Source organism: Macaca thibetana, chromosome 16 (genome assembly GCF_024542745.1).
Source record: "Macaca thibetana thibetana isolate TM-01 chromosome 16, ASM2454274v1, whole genome shotgun sequence".
Lineage (NCBI taxonomy): Eukaryota > Metazoa > Chordata > Mammalia > Primates > Cercopithecidae > Macaca > Macaca thibetana.
In genome coordinates this window covers 14,062,797-14,079,891 of record NC_065593.1, presented here as the reverse complement: position 1 = coordinate 14,079,891, position 17,095 = coordinate 14,062,797, and the positions used below count along the sequence as shown (strand labels likewise).

The window sequence follows — 17,095 nt, the reverse complement described above, 5'->3', positions numbered from 1 at the left end:
GAAAATATGACACGATCCTGACCATTTGCTTATTTTATTTCCCTGCACACGGTGGGCTGTAAACTCCACAGCAGTAAGAGCCTTGTAGTTAAGCCGGACGCCTGCAGCAGTGCCTGGTACAACGTACACGTTCAATATTTATCGAATACATGAACAGCCCCCATTCCACAGATGAGAGGACTGAGGGGCAGTGAGAGGCTTGTACCAGGTTTCTCGGGAGCCTGGGAAGATTAAGAAAATGGGCCGGGCGCGGTGGCTCACGCCTGTAATCCCAGAAAAACGAGGCTCCAGCAGTATCTCCTCCCTAGGGCCGCCTCCCCCACCAGGGAGGACGCGGATGCGCGATGTATTTTTAGCCAGGGCAGCGCGCCCCGGGGCAGCACACGTGCCCCCAGGCGCTGCTGGGCCAGCCCCAAGTGCGCTTCCCAAGGGCTGGCGTCCTCCGCGTCCCCTTCGGGGCCAGCGGCCCACAGCAGCTGCAGTCGCCTCTCCCGGTCCCGGCGCGCCCTCTGCCGGCCGCTCCCGGAGGCCGCCGGATTCCGCTTCCTCGCTGACCCTCCACTTGCTATGTCGCTTGCTGCACCCCTCCCGCCCTTTCAGAGTTGAAGATTCTGATTTCCGGGGCATCGGGCTCAGTGGACAGAAAAAGAGAAGAGACGAGAAAACAATTAAGTCGCAAGATGAGGCCGTGAAGCATACAAGAATGACCACTGGCCTTAGACTGTTAAGGACCGACTTACCCGTCCCTAGCTCTGAGCTCAAGGAATTGGAGAAGCCTAAGACCAAGGCTGGGGAAGGCAAGCAAGAAACCTCAGTAGTGACCACTGCAGCAAAAGAATCCCATGGAAGGCACAGATGGAGCTCAGGAGCCGGCCAGTTAGCTATAGGCTGGAGGGTGAGAAGAGAGGACATAGGAAGGGAAGCTGAACTCTTTTTGGAGTAAGATTAAGAAAATGGACAGGGCGCGGTGGTTCACGCCTGTAATCCCAGCACTCTGGAATGAGGAGGCTGGTGTGTCACCTGTGGTCAGGACTTCAAAATAGGCCTGGCCAACATGGTGAAATCCCCATATCTACTAAAAAACCAAAAACTGGCTAGGCGCGGTGGCTCACGCCTGTAATCCCAGCACTTTGGGAGGCTGAAGCGAGTGGATCACAACGTCAGGAGTTCGAGACCAGTCTGGGTAATATGGTGAAACCCCATCTCTACTGAAAAATACAAAAAATTGACCAGGTGCGGTGGCTCACGACTGTAATCCCAGCACCACGAGGTCAGGAGATCGAGACCAGCCTGACTAACACGGTGAAACCCTGTCTCTACTAAAAACAAACAAACAAACAAACAAACAAACAAAAAACCCAAAAAATTAGCCTGGTGTTGTGGCGGGTGACTGTAGTCTCAGCTACTTGGGAGGCTGAGGCGGGAGAATGGCGTGAACCCGGGAGGTGGAGCTTGCAGTGAGCCGAGATCCCGCCACTGCACTCCAGCCTGGGTGACAGAGGGAGACTGTGTCAAAAACAACAACAACAACAACAACAACAACAAAAACCCAGCATGGTGGTGTGCGCCTGTACAACAACAACAACAACAAAAACCCAGCATGGTGGTGTGCGCCTGTAATCCCAGCTACTCGGGAGGCTGAGGCAGGAGAATCTCTTGAGCCCGGGAGGCAAAGGTTGCAGTGATTTCAGTGATCTGAGATCACGCCACTGCACTCCAGGCTGGGCGACAGAGTGAGACTCTGTCAAAAAAAAAAAAAAGCCGGGCGCCGTGGCTCAAGCCTGTAATCCCAGCACTTTGGGAGGCCGAGACGGGCGGATCACGAGGTCGGGAGATCGAGACCATCCTGGCTAACACAGTGAAACCCCGTCTCTACTAAAAAATATAAAAAACTAGCCGGGCGCGGTGGCGGGCGCCTGTAGTCCCAGCTACTCGGGAGGCTGAGGCAGGAGAATGGCGTGAACCCGGGAGGCGGAGCTTGCAGTGAGCTGAGATCCGGCCACTGCACTCCAGCCTGGGCGACAGAGCGAGACTCCGTCTCAAAAAAAAAAAAAAAAAAAAAGTGGCCGGGCGCGGTGGCTCATGCCTGTAATCCCAGCACTTTCAGAGGCCGAGGTGTGTGACTCACCAGGTCAGGAGGTCGAGGCCATCCTGGCTAACATGGTGAATCTCCGTGTCTACTAAAAATACAAAAAATTAGCCAGGCTTAGTGGCAGGTGCCTGGAGTCCCAGCTACTCAGGAGGCTGAGGCAGGAGAATGGCGTGAACCCGGGAGGCGGAGCTTGCAGTGAGCCGAGATCACACCACTGCACTCCAGCCTGAGCAACAAGGTGAGACTCCGTCTGAAAAAAAAAGAAAGAAAGAAAAAGAAAAGAAAAGAAAATGTGAGGATGTGAGAAGACCAGAGGTGGGAGCGTTGCAGGGAAATGTACTCCTGGCTGTAACAACAGCTACACTGGCAACAGCTCAACAGCTGTGTGCTCTCCATCCCCATGAAGGAGAATTCGCAGATACCACGGAGAGATGCAGCTCATTGTCCTCTTCAGTTGAAGGATTTGTGCATGTAATTTTCTTTTTCTTTTCTTTTCTTTTTTTTTTTTTTTTTTTTTTTATGATGGCGTCTCGCTCTGTTGCCCAGGCTGGAATGCAATGGCACGATCTCATCTCACTGCAAGCTCCGACTCCCGAGTTCACGCCATTCTCCTGCCTCAACCTCCCGAGTAGTTGGGACTACAGGCACCCACTGCCACCATGCCCAGCTAATTTTTTGTATTTTTAGTAGAGACAGGGTTTCACCGTGCTAGACAGGACGGTCTCGATCTCCTGACGTGTGATCTGCCTGCCTCGGCCTCCCAAAGTGCTGGGATTACAGGCGTGAGCCACCGCACCTAGCCTTTTTCTTTTTTGAGACAGGGTCTCACTCTGTCACCCAGGCTGGAGTGCAGTGGCACCATCTCAGTTCATTACAGCCTCCACCTTGAAAGCTCAAGTGATCCTCCCATCTCAACCTCCCCCCTATAGTTAACTGGCCCACTCCTGAGCTGGAACTACAGGCATGTGCCACCACGCCCAGATAATTTTTTTGGACTTTTTATAGAGAGGGGGTTTCACCCTGGGTGAACTCCTGGGCTCAAGCCATTGCCCACCTTGGCCTTCCAAAGTGCTTGGATTACAGGTGAGAGCCACCAAGCCTGGCCATAATTTTCTGGTTATTTAAATATTTTTAAGTACTATAGATAACAAGGACTCCAGGCATTCTAGTGAAAAGGCTTCCTTCTTTTTCTGTCACTTCCTTTCCATTAGTTGCTGCTCACCTGAAGTGTCCTCTACCTGTTTTATTCATTACTTAAAAACAAAAACAGGCTGGGTACAGTGGCTCATGTTTTTAATCCCAGCACTTTGGGAGGCCAAGGCAGGAGAATTGCTTGAGCTCATGAGCTCAAGACCAACCTGGGCAACATAATGAGACCCCGTCTCTACAAAAAATACAAAAATTAACCAAAGTTCATGACACACACCTGTAGCCCCAGCTACCTGGGAGGCTGAGGTGGGAGGATTGCTTGAGCCTAGGAGGTCAGGGCTGCAGTGAGTGGTGACTGTGCCCCTGCAGTTTAGCTGAGTGACAGAGTGAGACCCTATCTCAAAAAGTAAAACAAAATGTAAAACAGGCTGGGCATGGTGGCTCACACCTGTAATCCCAGCATTTTGGGAGGCCAAGGTGGGAGGATCACTTGAGGTCAGGAGTTCAAAACCAGCCTGACCAACATGGTGAAACCCTGTCTCTAATAAAAATATACAAATGTAGCTGGGCATGGTGACACATGCCTGTAATCCCAGCTACTCCAGAGGCTGAGGCAGGAGAATTGCTTGAACCCGGGAGGCAGAGGTTGCAGTGAGCCAAGATCGTGCCATTGCACTAGCCTGGGTAATGAGAGCGAAATTGCGTCTCAAAAAGCAAAACAAAACAAACTCCTGCTTTCTCGACTATTGCCCTGTACATCTCCATTATTTGAACACCAGATTTCCTGAAACCAGTCTTTGCTGTGTTTACTTCAACTTTCTTTCACACCCACCAACCCAAACCTGGTTTCTGCCCCATCACTGCACTGCGACAGCTTCAGCAACGCCCCGCTGTCCCTTCTCAGTTGAGACATGCAGTGGATGGCTTTGGTTCCCTTTGGACACCGTCAAATGAAGTATTCCTGCCACAGCTTCCACAACCCAACCTTCCCTGTCACCTCACACCTCTCCTGTTATGCTTGTTTTCTCCTTCTCCAACCCCAGTGTTTCCTAGGCTGTGTTTTCCTGTCATCTCCTTCTTCTTCTTCTTTTTTTTTTTTTTTTTTTTTTTTTTTTTGAGATGGAGTCTCATTCTGTCACCCAGGCTGGAGTGCAGTAGCATGATCTCAGCCCACTGCAACCTCTGCCTCCCGGGTTCAAGTGAATTTCCTGCCTCAGCCTCCTGAGTAGAGTAGCTGGGATTTCAGGCACGTCCAACTAGTTTTTGTATTTTTAGTAGAGATAGAGTTTCACTATGATGGCCAGGGTGGTCTCGAACTCCTGACCTCAAGTGATCACTTACTTCGGCCTCCCAAAGTGCTGGGATTACAGACGTGAGCCACCGCGCCCGGACAGCCCTTCTTTAGGTTGTTCTATCCATTTCCCTGGCTTCAGTGACCACTTTCTGATGGCTCTCAAACTTGTGTCTCCACTCCTGAGTCCCTCCCACCTGCTACCAGACCCCCACGTCAGGTAGTCTCTAGCCAACAGCTCCTAAGGCTTCTGGAAACTTGATGAGTCCAAGTCTAAGCTCCTCTTTTTCCTCCCTGCATTCTCCCACCTCACTGAGTTTAGGTCATCACCACTTATCCACAGTCGTTTTGTGTAGAACAGTCTTCCTGGAGGCCCAGGTTTAGCACAATAAAGGTGAAGATTTGTGTGATCAAATTGAGATAATATTTGAACGATTGAAAAAATGGTGTCAGCTGAGCGTGGTGGCTCATGCCTGTAATCCCAAGACTTTTGGAGGCCCAGGTGGGAGGAATGCGTGAGCCCAGGAGTTTGAGATTAGCCTGGGCAACATAGCAAGACCCTGTCTTTACAAAAACTTAAAAAAAAAAATTAGCTGGACATGGTGGTGCACTCTAGCTACTCAGGAGGCTGAGTTAGGAGGATCACTTGAGCCTGGGAAGTCCAAGCTGTGGTGGGCCGTGTTCACACCACTGCACTGTAGTCTGGGCAACAGAGTGAGACCCTGGCTCAAAAAAAAAAGAAAAGAAAAGATGATGTCACCTCTAGCCCCTGGTGCCATCTACTCCCAGAAACTTTTCACTCCAACTTTTTTGTTGCAGCCCAATCAGAGTTTACCTCTTCTCTCTCCTAATAACTGCTCTCTTATTTCCCAACAGCTACAGTGTTTCATACCCACAGTGTCCATCTTATCCTCTCCCATTGACTGATTGAGGCAGAGTTTTGCTCTTGTTGCCCAGGCTGCAGTACAGTGGCACATCTTGGCTCACTGCAACCTCTGCCTCCTGGGTTCAAGCAATTCTCTTGCCTCAGCCTCGCAAGTAGCTGGGACTACAGGCGTGAGCCACTGCGCCTGGCCACACGTTTATTCTTTAGCTGCTCTTTCCACTGTCATTCTCTCTTTGCAGGCTCAGCTAGCACTCTGTCAAAGCCTTTACATTTTCTCTAGCCTCTACCTCCTTGTCTTATCTGCTGTATCTTTTTGTGTGCATTTTCAGTTTCTCTAAATAACATCTTGCTATAGATTTTGTTCTGATCTTATTTGCAATTAGTACTGTGTTGTTAAAATCCACCCGTGCTCTATGACGATCAAAGCTATTGCTGCACCATGCTCTGCAGTATGAGTTGTGCCACATTTTACCTGCTCACATTTCCACTGAGGAGCACCCATGGCACCTCCAGTTCTCAACCACAACAAATCATATAGCAGTGAACTTTTTTTTTTTTTTCCCCAGACATGGTCTTGCTCTGTCATCCCAGCTGGGGTGCAGTGGCATGACCACAGGTCACTCCAGTCTTGACCTCCTGTACTCAAGTGATCCTCCCACCTCAGCCTCCTGACCTCAAGTGATCCGACTACAGGTGCATGCCACCACGCCTGACTAATTTTTAATTTTTTGTTTGAAATGGAGTCTTGCACTGTTGTTCAGATTGGAGTGAAGTGGCACGATCTTGGCTCACTGCAACCTCTGCCTCCCAGGTTCAAGCAATTCTCATGCCTTAGCCTCCTGAGTAGCTAGGATTGCAGGTGCATGCCACCACGCCTGGCTAATTTTTGTATTTTTAGTAGAGACAGGGTTTCACCATGTTGGCCAGGCTGGTCTCAAACTCCTGACCTCAAGCAATCCACCTGTCTCGGCTTCCCAAAGTGCTGGGATTACACGCGTGAGCCACTGCACCCGGCTAACTTTTTAATTTTTTTTTTTTTTGAGACAGCGTTTTGCTCTGTCACCCAGGCTGGAGTGCAGTGGCGCTATCTCGGCTCACTGCAAGCTCCGCCTCCCGGGTTCATTGAGACAGAGTTTTGCTCTTGTTGCCCAGGCTGGAGTACAGTGGCACATCTTGGCTACTGCAACTTCTGCCTCCTGGGTTCAAGCGATTCTCTTGCCTCAGCCTCCCGAGTAGCTGGGACTACAGGTGTCCACCACCACACCCGGCTAATTTTTTGTGTTTTTAGTAGAGACGGGGTTTCACTGTGTTAGCCAGGATGGTCTCAATCTCCTGACCTCATGATCCGTCCGCCTCACCTTCCCAAAGTGCTGGGATTACAGGTGTGAACCAACGTGGCCAGCCTAATTTTTTAATTTTTTTATTTGCAGAGATACGATCTTGCTATGTTGCCCAGGCTGGGCTCAAGTGATCCTCCTATCTCAACCTCCCAAGCAACTGGGATTACAGGCACATGCCACTGTGCCCAGCTATTACTTGATATTTTCTTGTTTGTATTTTCTTGTTTATAATTTGTAAGCTTGGAATCTTATCTGTCTTGTTCACTGCTATATTATCAGCTCCTGAAACAGTACCTGGCACCTAGTAAGTGACCAGTGAATATATGGCTGAATGAATGAAGGCAGAAAGGTTTGTCTAAAATGCATTTCTTTTTCTAGCAATACTTCCTCACGTTAAATATTTACATTCCCTATGATCAGGCAATTCATCCTCTGGGCACGTGACCTGAAGAGATTCTTTTACAGAAGACATACATGAGGCTGGGTGCAGTGGCTCATGCCTGTAATCCCTGTACTTTGGGAGGCCGAGGTGGGCGGATCACCTGAGGTCAGGAGTTCAAGACCAGCATGGCCAACATGGTGAAACCCCGTCTCTACTAAAAATACAAAAAAATTAGCAGGACGTGGTGGCAGGCGCCTGTAATCCCGGCTACTGGGGAGGCTGAGGGAGGAGAATCGCTTGAACTCGGAAGGTGGAGGTTGCGGGGAGCCAAGATCATCCCACTGCACTCCAACCTGGGCAATGGAGCGAGACTCTGTCTCAAAAAAAAAGACCTCCATGAGAATGAAGCTGGGAAGTTAGAGGCAACCTGGGCATCCGTCTCTGAGAGTGTGAGGGTGAAATGTGGGTATATACTGTGGAGTGTCATGCAGCAATCAGAAGTACCAGGTTAGGTGTACACATGACAACATGGATGGATTTTTTTTTTTTTCTTAAGACAGAGTCTTGCTCTTGTTGCCCAGGCTGGAGTGCAATGACGTGATCTCGGCTCACTGCAACCTCCACCTCCCGGGTTCAAGTGATTCTCCTGCCTCAGCCTCCTGAGTTGCTGGGATTACAGGCACCCACCACCACGCCTGGCTAATTTTTTCGTGTGTTTTTAGTAGAGATGGGGTTTCACCGTGTTGGGTAGGCTGGTCTTGAACTCCTGACCTCGTGATCCACCCGCCTTTGCCTCCCAAAATGCTGGGATTACAGGCGTGAGCCAGTGCGCCTAGCCACCAGGATGCATCCTAAAAACACATTGCTTAGAGAAAAAGGGTGAGAAATAAGATGAAACATATACAACAGGTGGGGGGCGGTGGCTCACGCCTATAATCCCAGCACTTTGAGAGGCTGAGGTGGGATGATTGTTTGCAGCCAGGAGTTTGAGACCAGCCTGGGCCACATAGGGAAACTCCGTCTCAACAAATAATTTAAAAAATTAGCCAGGCATGGTGGCACACACCTGCAGTCCCAGCTACTTGGGAGGGGCTAAGGTGGGAAGATTGCTTGGGCCTAGGAGGTAAAGGCTACAGTGAGCTATGATCCTGCCACTGCACTCCAGCCTGGGTGACACAGCGAGACCCTGTCTCAATAAAAAGTAAAAAAAAAAAAAAGAAAAAAAAATATATACACACACACACACACACACACAATGACATGACACACATAAAAAGAATCATTCCCACAAACAACAAACCATGTCTCTCAGAGTATATCAAAAACAAAACGTATGCAACATTGTAATTGCTTGCGGAGGAGCAGGGAAGTAAATGGGGTTGGGGGTGTTATAAAAGAAAAAAAATCAAGCCAATGGAGGAATGAATGAAATGTTCTGTCCTGCTTAAAACTCTCCAGTGACTTCTCATTGAAAACTCATAGGTAAAGCTCAAGCCCTTTAGCTTAATTCTAAAGGCCCAAGATCTAATCCACTACCACCCTGCCCACCCAGGTCTCAAGCACGGCCTCCTGACCAGTCTTCCTGACATTGCTACAAGTGGCTATTTCAGTTTAACTAAAATAAGACTTAAAATTCAGTTCCTAAGTCTCACCAGCCACATTTCGCAAGCTCAATAGCCATATGAGGCTCATGGATACTGTATTAGCACGGATAGAGAACACGTCCACCCTCAGAGAAAGGCCTAGCAGACAGCACTGCTGTTCAACCAACTCTATTTTTTACTTTTATTTTTTTGAGACAGGGTCTCATTCTGTCGCCCAGGCTGGAGTGCAGTGGCACAATCACGGCTCACTGCAGCCCTGACCTTCCCAGGCTCACACGATCCTCTTGCCTCAGCCTCTGGAGTAGCTGGGACTACAGGTTCACATCACCACCCCCGGTTAATTTTTGTAGTTTTGGTAGAGACAGATTTCGCCATGTTGCCCAGGCTGGTGTCTAGCTCTCGGGCTCAACTGATGCCCTCACCCTTGGCCTCCCAAAATGTTAGGATTATAGGCATGAGGTATCATGCCTGGCTTCAACCATCTCTGTGAATCTCAGTACTCAGGATACTAAATCTTCTGTTCTAAAAGTTTCAGAGATAGTTTCCTATTTGAATTAATTTCACTGAGATTTCTTGAGTGCTTTCCTCTGACCATCTGGACTGGGAGACAAGTGCACCAGTAACTATCATATCTCAGCGCTGGTTAGCAACTCTGTGGGTCACCTTCTAAAAATATTTCACATAGTTTACAATAAAATATGCATATTCCTTTATTTCTTCAACAAACATTTATTGAGCACCTATTGTGTGCCAGGTGCTAAAATGTGTTAAGGTACAGTAGTGAATTAGACATACAAGATCCCTGTGGCAGGCTGGGAGCACTGACTCACGCCTGTAATCCCAGCATTTTGGGAGGCCGAGGCAGGTGGATCATCTGAGGTCAGGAGTTTGAGACCAGCCTAACTAACATGTTGAAACCCTGTCACTACTAAAAATACAAAAATTAGCTGGGCTTGGTGGCATGCACCTGTAAATCCCAGCTACTCAGGAGGCTGAGGCAGGAGAATCATTTGAACCTGGGAGGCGGAGGTTGCAAGTGAGCTGAGATTGCACCACTGCACTCCAGCCTGGGTAACAGAGCAAAAGTCCTGTTGCCAGGCTGGTCTTGAATTTATGGCCTGAAGCAATCCTCCTGCCTCAGCCTCCAGAGTAGCTGAGATTATAGGCATGCGCAACTACACCTGGCAGTTTTCAAGAATATCTGAATTCTAATCATGGTGAGTGGGTGTAACCACAAGGAAGTAGGAAATAAATGTGTATGTCATTAAGACAAGCTAGAACCCAAACAATTGTATTTGAATCTTTTCTTCTTTCCTTCTCTCTTTCTCTTTCTTTCTTTCTTTCTTTTTTTTGATGGAGTTTCGCTCTTGTTGCCCAGGTTGGAGTGCAATCTTGGCTCACCGCAACTTCCACCTACCAGGTTGATTCTCCTGCCTCAGCCTCCCAAGTAGTTGGGATTACAGGCATGCACCACCATGCCCAGCTAATTTTGTATTTCTAGTAGAGATGGGGTTTCTCCATGTTGGCCAGGCTGGTTTCAAACTTCTGACCTCAGGTGATCCGCCTGCCTCAGCCTCCCAAAGTGCTGGGATTATAGGAGTGAGCCACAGCACCAGGCCATTTCTTTCTTTCTTTCTTTTCTTTTTTTTTTTTTTTTTTTTTGTGAGACAGAGTTTCTCTCTTGTTACCCAGTCTGGAGTGCAATGGCACAATCTCAGCTTACTGCAACCTCCACCTCCTCGGTTCAAGCAATTCTCCTGCCTCAGCTTCCTGAGTAGCTGGGATTACAGGCATGTGCCACCGTGCCTGGCTAATTTTTGTACTTTTAATAGAGACGGGGTTTTGCCACGTTGACCAGGCTGGTCTCAAACTCCTGACCTCAGGTGATCTGCCCACCTCAACCTCCCAAAGTGCTAGGATTATAGGGGTTAGCCACCGCGCCCAGCCAAATCATTTCTCTCTCTTTTTTTTTTTTTTTTTTTTTTTTTTTTTTTGAGCCTCCTGAGTAGCTGAGATTACAGGCATGTGCCACCACACCTGGCTAATTTTTTTGGATTTTTATTTTTTTAATTTTTTTAGGAGATGGAGTCTCGCTGTGTCACCTAGGCTGGAGTGCAGTGGCTCAATCTCAGCTCACTGCAACCTCCACCTCCTGGGTTCAAGCCATTCTCCTGCTTCAGCCTCCTGAGTAGCTGGGACTACAGGTGAGCACCACCACACCCAGCTAATTGTTGTATTTTTAGTAGAGATGGGGGTTTCACCATGTTGGCCAGGCTGGTCTCGAACTCCTGACCTCAAGTGATTTGCCCGCCTCGGCCTCCCAAAGTGCTAGGATTACAAGCTTGAGCCACCATGCCCGCTTGTGTATTTTTTTTTTTTTTAAGTAGAGACAGTGTTTCACCATATTGGCCAGGCTGGTCTCGAACTCCTGACCTCGTGATCCACCTGCCTCGGTGTCCCAAAGTGCTGGGATTATAGGCGTGAGCCACCGTGCCTGGCCGAATCATTTCTCAAGGAGGAAACTTTTTTTTTTTTTTTTTTTCTTGAGACAGAGTCTCACTCTGTCGCCCAGGCTGGAGTGCAGTGGTGCGATCTCAGCTCGCTGCAACCTCTGCCTCCTGGGTTCAAGTAATTCTCCTGCCTCAGCCTCCCGAGTAGCTGGAACTACTGGTGCGTGCCACCACACCCGGCTTATTTTTTGTATTTTTAGTAGAGAGGGGGTTTCACCGTGTTAGCCAGGATGGTCTCGATCTCCTGACCTCTGATCCGCCTGCCTCGGCCTCCCAAAGTGCTGGGATTACAGGCGTGAGCCACCGCACCCGGCTCAAGAAGGACACTTCTATGTGAACAGAAGACAAATGCTTAATATGTAAATTAGACAGAAGGTCAGGTTGGGCGCAGTGGCTCACACCTATAATCCCAGCACTTTGGGAGGCCGAGACAGGTGCATCATGAGGTCAGGAGTTTAAGACCAGCCTAACCAAGATGATGAAACCCCGTCTCTACTAAAAATACACAAATTAGCCGGGCATGGTGGTGGCACGCACCAGTAGCGAGACTCCATCTCAAACAAAAAAGAAAAAAAAGAAAAAAAAGAAGGTCAAAGAGAGGCTCTCCAACAGTTTTCAGAGAAGCCCTGATCCATGGTTATTAATATTCCAGGATTCTTCTTGAAGAGAAGACAGGCCTTTTTTACACTAAAGACAAATGTACTAAGCTCTTAGAGTTGTATGGTACTAGTCCTGAAGGAGGTGCAGCTAATTACCTTGCCTTGATTTCAAGGCTCTTTGAGCTTTGTCTTTTCACTCCCCCTCCTCCCCCCTCCGAGATGAATTTTCGCTCTTGTTGCCCAGGCTAGAGGCAATGTCGCAATCTCGGCTCACAGCAACCTCCACCTCCCGGGTTCAAGTGATTCTCCTGCCTCAGCCTCCCGAGTAGCTGGGATTACAGGCATGTGCTACCATATCCGGCTCATTTTCTTTTTTTTTTTTTTTTTTTTTAGTAGAGACGGTGTTTCTCCACATTGGTCAGGCTGGTCTCAAACTCCTGATCTCAGGTGATCTGCCCACCTCAGCCTCCCAAAGTGCTGGGATTACAGGCGTGAGTCACTGCACCTGGTCTCATTTTTTTTTTTTTTATAGAGAGAGAATGAACAGATGGACCAACCAATATGGATATTCCATTGTCTTAGGTAATTTCAATTCATTTGTAAATAATCTGATACTGCCATATCTTTGTCAGTCTATTATGAATCTGGTTAGCTTAAGTCAGGTGTATCTTTATTCAACATTAAATTGATATTTATAACATACCAAGTATTTGCCAGGCACAATTCTAGGAGCTGAGTACATGGTAGTGAACAAAACAAACAGGTTCCCATCCCTTATACAGATTTATTCTAATGAGGAAAACTAGACATTAATAAAATAATTATATAAATATATGAATATCAACAATAAATGCTATGTTTGCTGTGACAGCATGTAACACAGGAAGCTGACTTAGTATGCTAGGTCAAGAAAGGATTCCCTGAGGAAGTCACTTGAGTTGGCCAAAGAAATGTGGACCTTTCAAAGCTGAAGACTGTACCGCGGACTGTGGTGATTCCATAGACACAACACCACTGGTGGCCTTCCCAGGGCTTATCTTGTCATGCCACAATTCTACATGATATTTTGCCCTTGTTTTTCTCTGTGTATGCCTCAGTCTTCTGTCCAGATTATCTATGCTTCTAGATTGAATGGACGCTCCTGGGGGCTGTGAATACCCAACCCCTTTTTGATATCATGGAGCTTCTGCCTTACCCTTAGCTTGGTCAAGACACTTAGTCAATGTCTCAGAGAAATGAACTGGTTAAGACTGTCAGGCTGAGCGCAGCGGCTAACGCCTGTAATTCCAACACTTTGGGAGGCGGAGGCAGGCAGATCACCTGAGGTCAGGAGTTTGAGAACAGCCTGGCCAACATGGTGAAACCCCATCTCTACTAAAAATACAAAAAAAAAAAAAAAAAAAAAAAAAAGATTAGCCAGGTGTAGTGGCACACACCTGTAGTCCCAGCCACTTGGGAGGCTGAGGCAGGAGAATCGCTTGAACCCGGGAAGCAGAGGTTGCAGTGAGCTGAGATTGTGCCACTAGAGTGAAAACTCTTGTCTAAAAAAAAAAAAAAAAAAAAAAAGCCTGTTGGCCAGGCACCGTGGCTTATGCCTATAATCCCAGCAGTTTGGTCACTGGAGCCCAGGAGTTCAAGACCAGCCTGAGCAACATGATGAAACCTCATCTCCACAAAAATTACAAAAATTAGCCGGAGGCAGTGGTGTGCACCTGTAGTTCCAGCTACTCAGGAGGCTGAGGTGGGCGGATCACCGGACTCTGGGAGGCAGAGGCTGCAGTGAGTCATGATGGTGACACTGCACTCCAGTCTGAATGACAGAGTGAGACCCTGTCTCAAAAAGAAAAAAAAAAAAAAGTGGCTGGGTGTGGTGGCTCATGCCTGTAATCCCAACAATTTGGGAGGCGGAGGCAGATGGATCACCTGAGGTCAGGAGTTTGAGACCAGCCTGGTCAACATGGTGAAACCTCGACTCTACTAAAAATACAAAAAATTAGCCGGGCATGGTGGCACGTGCCTGTAATCCCAGCTACTCAGGAGGCTGAGGTGGGAGAATCGCTTGAACCCAGGAGGCGGAGGTTGCAGTGAGCCAAGATCTCACCATTGCACTCCAGAGTGAGACTCCGTCTCAAAAAATAAATAAATAAAAGTGACCAGGCACCGTGGCTCACACCTGTAAATCCAGCAGTTTGGGAGGCTGAGGCGGGCGAATCACGAGGTCAGGAGTTCAAGACCAGTGTGGCCAACATGGTGAAACTTTGTCTCTACTAAAAGTATAAAAAATTAGCTGGGCATGGTGGCAGGTGCCTGTAATCCCAGCTACTCAGGAGGCTGAGGCAGGAGAATTGCTTGAACCCGGGAGGCGGAGGTTGCAGTGTGCAGAGATCGCGCCACTGCACTCTAGCTGGAGTGATAGGGCGAGAATCTATCTCAAAAAAAAAAGTAATAATGCTGCTTTGAACATTTATGTACAACATTTCTTTCTCTCTTTTTCTTTTTTTTCTGAGACAGGGTTTTACTCTGTTACCCAGGCTGGAGTGCAGTGGTGTGATCACAGCTCACTACAGCCTTGAACTCCTAAGCTCGGGCAATCCTCCCGCTTCAGCCTCCCCAGTAGCTGGGACTACATATACATATGACCACGCCTGGCTAATTTTTAATTTTTTAATTTTTAAATTTTTTTTGTGATGGAGTTTTGCTCTTGTTGCCCAGGCTGGAGTGCAATGGCATGATCTCAGCTCATCGCAACCTCTGCTTCAAGCGATTCTCCTGCCTCAGCCTCGCGATTAGCTGGGATTACAGGCATGCGCCACCACACCAGGTTAATTTTGTATTTGTAGTAGAAATGAGGTTTCTCCATTTTGGTCAGGCTGGTGTCGAACTCCTGACCTCAGGTGATCCACCTGTCTCAGCCTCCCAAAGTGCTGGGATTACAAGCGTGAGCCACCGCGCCCAGCTAGTCTAGATATTTTCTAACAGTGGAATCATAGAATATGCGGCCTTTTGCATCTTGGCTTTTTTCACTTAGCATAATGTTTTCCAATATTCATCCAGTTATATATAGTATGTACTTCATCTCTTTTTAAGGCTAAATAATATTCCACTGTATAGATCTACCACATTTAAAAAACCATTCATCTATTGAAGACATTTGGGTTCTCTCCACCTTTTTTGCTACTGTGAATAACTACTGCTATGAATGCTCACATGCCCAGATTTGCTCTGAGTACCTGTTTTTAATTCATTGGGGAGTATATATACGTTGGAGTGGAACATTGGAGTGGTCACGGGAACAATAAATACTTTGAGAAAAGCAGGTGTTGGACTTTTGAACAATGTACTTACAAAGTTTTATTTTTTTCTTTTTTTTTTTTTTTACAAAGGAAAGGGCATGAATTTCAGAAAATTGAGGGCAAGTAGCTAGGGGTTAGTGTAACAGGCTACACAAATGTAATAATTCAATCTAGTGTTTGCAGTTCACATGTATCATGTCACAAGACTTTTTTTTTTTTTTTTTAGAAACAAGGCTGCTGCCCAGGCTCAAGTGCAGTGGTGGGGATTACAGCTCACCAAAGCCTCGAACTCCTAGACTCAAGCTATCCCTCTACCTCAGCCTCTCAAGAAAGAAGAGTAGCTAGGTCTACAGGCACCAGCCACTGAGCTGAGCTTTTCTTGTTTTTGTTTTTTTAATTTTTTATTTGTAGAGATGGACCCTTGTTATGTTGCCCAGTCTCATCTGTGACTGCTAGCCTCACGGGAGCCTCCCATCCCCGCCTCGAAAAAAGCTAAGACTACAGGTATGAGCCACTATGCCCAGCCCACGCTGCAGAATTTTTGCAACGTCCTGAAAAATTGGGAAGTTCAGGCATAATTATTCTCATTTTATGGGAAAATAATTAAGGCAGAGTAATCTGAAGTAATTCCTTAAAGACACAAAAGAAGGATGAGATCCCAAGATCTTTGGTCGCTTGTTTCCGTCCTTTTTTTTTTTTTTTTTTTTTTTTTTTGAGATGGAGTATTGCTCTGTCGCCCAGGCTGGAGTGCATTGGCGAGATCTCGGCTCACTGCAATCTCCGCCTTCTGGGTTCAAGCGATTCTCCTGCCTCAGCCTCCTGAGTAGCTGGGATTACAGGCGCCCGCCACCACGCCCGGCTAATGTTTGTATTTTTAGTGGGGATGGGGTTTCACCATGTTGGTCAGGCTGATCTGGAACTCCTGACCTCAAGTGATCCGCCTGCCTTGGCATCCCAAAGTGCTGGGATTACAGGTGTGAGTCACCGCGCCCGACCACTTGTTTCAGTCTTGTTATCCAACAAGGCAGCCATGAAAGTAGTGCAAGACTGTAGTCCCAGCTACTCGGAGGCTGAGGCAGGAGAATGGCGTGAACCCGAGAGCAGGAGGCGGAGCTTGCAGTGAGCCGAGATCGCGCCACTGCACTCCAGCCTGGGCGACACAGCAAGACTCCGTTTCAAAAAAAAAAAAAAAAAGAAAGAAAGTAGTACAAGAAACCCAGGAATTGGAAGAAGACTGCTAAGTGTTGGGAAAAGCGAAATGGGGGGCGGAGTGGGGGAGGGCAAAGAAAATAAAGTTGGGAAAATAGATCGTCTCCAGCCTCACGGTCTCCTATGATTAAGACAATGTCAATGTAATTTAACATACCACTCTCGCTGTGTCGCCCAGGCTGGAGTGCAGTGGGGTGATCTCAGCTCACTACAACCTCCACCTCCTGGGTTCAAGCGATTCTCCTGCCTCTGCCTCCCGAGTAGCTGGGATTACAGGCGCCCGCCACCACGCCTGGCTAATTTTTTGTATTTTCAGTAGAGACGGGGGTTTCACTACGTTGGCCAGGCTGCTCTTGAACTCCTGAACTTGTGATCCGCCCGCCTGGGCCTCCCAAAGTCCTGAGATTACAGGCCTGAGCCACCGCGCCCGGCCTACCACTATTTTACTTATGTATTATTTATTTATGTTTTTGAGACTGAGTTTCGCTCTTGTTGCCCAGGTTGGAGTGCAATGGCGCTATCTCGGCTCACGGCAACCTCCACCTCCCGGGTTCAAGCGATTCTCCTGCCCCAGCCTCCCGAGTAGCTGGGATTATAGGTATGCGCCGCCACGCCTGGCTAATTTTGTATTTTTAGTAGAGATAGGGTTTCTCCACGTTGGTCAGGCTGGTCTCGAACTCTCGACCTCAGGTGATCCGCCCGCCTCGGCCTCCCAAAGTGCTGGGATTACAGGTGTCAAC

At 48.0% G+C, this 17,095-nt stretch overlaps 1 protein-coding gene across 8 annotated transcripts in view; it reads right to left on the bottom strand.

Annotated features, from left to right (window-relative positions):
• GABARAP (GABA type A receptor-associated protein) overlaps positions 1-17,095 on the bottom strand; it is an 83,519-nt gene that overhangs the window by 57,086 nt on the left and 9,338 nt on the right. The window contains exon 1 of one of the 8 annotated variants that reach the window (XM_050765567.1): positions 4,741-4,744. The exons of 5 other annotated variants lie outside the window; for them this stretch is intronic. The gene's annotated coding sequence lies outside the window, so the exon portion shown is untranslated. Of the gene's footprint in view, positions 1-369; positions 374-3,011; positions 3,016-4,740; positions 4,745-17,095 lie in introns of those variants that run through there. 2 more of the 8 variants (XM_050765574.1, XM_050765578.1) reach the window with 2 other exon arrangements.